The sequence below is a fragment of the Rhinopithecus bieti genome, unplaced genomic scaffold (assembly GCF_001698545.2).
Source record: "Rhinopithecus bieti isolate Rb0 unplaced genomic scaffold, ASM169854v2 scaffold_21542, whole genome shotgun sequence".
Lineage (NCBI taxonomy): Eukaryota > Metazoa > Chordata > Mammalia > Primates > Cercopithecidae > Rhinopithecus > Rhinopithecus bieti.
Window position 1 is genome coordinate 2,538,959 of NW_016810483.1, and position 3,693 is coordinate 2,542,651.

Consider the following 3,693-nt stretch of genomic DNA (forward strand, 5'->3'; position numbering starts at 1 on the left):
GCTCATAAACTTTAGTGTATATTGGAGTCACCTGGGCGTGCTGGTGTGGGGGTGGGATGCACATTCTTACGGATCATTTCCAAAGATCCAGATTCAGTCATTCTTACAGGGCCATTTTTAATAAGAACCCGGTATGATTCTAAAATAAAATGGAAAGAGTGACGTGGGGGGCCGGTAACCTGGTCTCTTTGGCTGGATTTGGACTGGTTAATATAAACCAAACCTAGCCAAACAGAACGTCAAAGAAGCAAACAAAACCCCAATATCAGAACATTTTATCCCCCAGTAAATGCTTACAACTCTTCATGAACAGGCAATTTCTTTTTTCTGTAAGAAAAACAACCCTAATAATAGAGTCTCTACATACTCACACACACACGTTTTCTACACACATACAAACATCTTAAAACTGTCATATAAACCACTTGCCAGTGGGTAGTTACGTGAGTTTCATCAGGAGCTTGAGATGGAAGGTGATATTTTGCAGGAAAATCTGGCTGTAGTTTGACCCTCTATAGTTTGGGTACATCCAGATCTAACGTAACTACGTATTGGGAAAAGGCAGCATTTTACTCCCCCCATCAGTTTACTCCTGCCGGGCTCCTGTTCCAGATGGCAGGAAGGCACAAACGCTATTTCCGTGCGCGTGCGGTCTGTCTTCACTTCCTTTTGGGAAAAGCCCAGGTTTTTCTGGGTGGCGTGTGTAGGGTTCACATTTGGCTCTGTGGTGCATGTACCGTCCACCCATACACCGATGGCCCCACTGACAGTCTCCAAAAGGGCCCTAGGGTTTTCAGGGTAATGATCGGAGCCCGACATTTGCCCAGATAAGTTTACTCCAATCGTGTGCCAGATGGAATGAAGAATGCGGGCACAAACATTTCTCTCTCTCTCTCTCTCTTTTTTTTTTTTTTGGATGCATCTCTCCCATCTATGTGCATGTGCAGTCTGTTTTGACTTCTTTTTGAGAAAGGAACAGGTTTTCCCATGTGTTTTGTGTAGGGCCAATGCTAAGACCAAGAGTGATGCTCTCCCAGTGGCACAGACTGGCCTCGTGCTAGTACGAGCCCCCCCTCCCCCGCCCCAAGTGGCCTATGGCATGGTTCTAGAGATGAGGGTGGTGACAGAGTGGAAGTTGTTTCTTTCTTGGCTGAGCATGCCTTGGGAGGAGAATCCGAAAGCCACTGCCCACCCCTGCAGCTGAGCTCACGACCACCAAGGCAGTGGGTGAGAAAGCAGATCTCTCTTCTCCAGCTTGGCTGGGCCGAGGGGTTCCGTGGTCCTCCAAGCAGAAGGTTAAGTTGCATCCACCATCAATGCCAGAGGGTAAAAATCACCGCCAAATTAGTAGCTTCCAAATATCATTTTCAATAAAAACTTCATGATAAAAAGTATGTTAATACCCAATGGTTAGTGGTTTTTACGATGGTGTTAAACCATTTGTGCTGAGGCTCTACCGACGATGCTGTTTCCTCACTGAAGAAAGAAATTGGCTGCTAGTGCAACGTTTGTGCGCTTTCACTGTTGCTATAAAATCAACCCCCAGGAGAATTTTAAGTCTTCTTGAATTGCTTTTTAGCACAGACTAAGGAAGTAAAAGTTCTAAAACTGCCTGGTTACAGACAAATCACTTAAAAAGCCAGCTTTGTACTGGCAAAGTCATGCTACAGGAAATGTTTCAAAAGGCAGAATATAACAATATGAAAGCTAAGTATTGTTATTTATTTAACAGATGAAACAGGCTGTCATTGAAAATGCAGCCTCCAGGAACTCTTTAAGGTCATGTGAAATGCCAGATCCTTGTGGTAACAGACATCCCGCTATAATGTGTGATGCTGTTTACACACGTATGTCTTGGCTGATGGACTTGTTTATAAACATACACGAAGGCACATCTCCATTCAGTACAAGTTCATTAAACCATTGGAAGGTGATTCAAAATAGCACCTAACATGAAGCCATACTCCAAATGGTCAGTACTGTTGCTTTCTTTTTTGAGACACTGTCCCACTCAGAAATGACTGAAGCCATCCTCCCACCTCAGCCTCCCGAGTAGCTGGAACTACAGGAGTGCACCACCACACCTGACTAGTTTTAAAATTTTTTGTAGAGACGCAGTGTCACCATATTGTATAGGCTGGTCTTGAACTCCTGAGCTCAAGCAATCCGCCCTCCTCGGTCTCCCAAAATGCTGGGATTACAGGCGTGAGCCACTGTCTCCTGACACGTTTTCTAATGAAAAATATATAACGATTTAGAATATAAAAATTATAGAATCTAGATTTAGTTTAATTCAAGTATATATTGAGAGTAAACTAACTAGTCCTAGTTGTATGTTAAATACACCAGTGTAGAATCTTTTTATAAAATAGAGTGAGACCAGACCAAAAGAGTCACCATAAAGGGTAGGTTGCATTCTAGAGGTGGTACTTACTTGACTCGATTGAATTGGTCAGTGTGAATCTCTTCCTCCAACTGCCCATCTGAGCCTCTGCAGGACTGACACTGTGTGAATTCAACTTTCTATTCCCTATTCCCTGGCTCCTGTGGCGGTGTCTTGCACCTAAACGTATTCAATGTCATAGCAGTGATGTGGTTGTATATTTTCAACTTCTATGGAAAGATACTATTATGTTTTATTCATTGACCAAGAAGACAAAGATCATAATTAAACAAAAATAATTGCATCAAATAAAAGGAAACATTTGGGCTGATTTTAATGGATTGAATATGCGTCCTTCAAGCCAGGAATCTCGGTAAAATTGGTTCAGTGTAAGCTTCCTGGCATGTTGCCACATGCTGGAATGCTCCCTGGCCTATGTGAACGACCTTTGGGTTGGCCATCCCGGAGTATTCCAAACAACCTATCCTCCCCAAATGTAACAAAGAGCTAGGATTGTAAAAACTGGGGAAGACATTTGAGAAATGATAAACAACCCTGAAGATTTGAGTATTTATTCTAGGCTGCTTATGATGACATATTTTTATAACACTTGTCTGGGTGCCAGGAAATGGCAGGATGGAAAATCACATTCCCCAAATAAGTGAAGGGTGTGTCACCCTGAGCTGCTTCCATCTCTAGCAAACTCTATGGATAGCTGAGAAAGAGAGTTTAAAAGGTGCAAGAGATTTAATTCCTCTCAAAATGTCTTTTAAGAACCTTATGTTCAGAGGAGGCTTCTTTTTCCTTTTTTCTTTCTTTCTTTTTTTTTTTGACAGCTCGCTTTCAGTGTTTGCTAATTTGTGATCTTTAGAAATGTCTAATGTGTTTTCGGGCCTTCTGTGTACCTTTCGTAAGAAAGGTTCTTCTGCTTAATTAATCTGCATGCTTTTTTGTTTGCCAGATAGGGTTTTCCGTTAAAAAAAAATAATAATAATAAATAAATATTTCCTCTCGGAAGCAAGCAAAGAAGGAATTGGAATACTTTTGAATTTCAGTTTTGGAATATTTTGTTTGGGTAATTTGAGGGTCAAGCTGATGAGAGATGAAGAAAGGTATAAGTCGGATTCCTCTCATTTTCTTTCATACTGTGTTTCGTAGAGTTTTTCACTGGAAGGTCACCTTGGTCTTTTTTTAATTAAAGTAAAACTTGAAATTGGGATTTCAGTAGGAACCCTGTATACTTTCTAAGCATATCACCACTTTCTCTTGCAAAATAAAGTTTTTTTTTTTTTTTGAGATGGAGTTTTGCT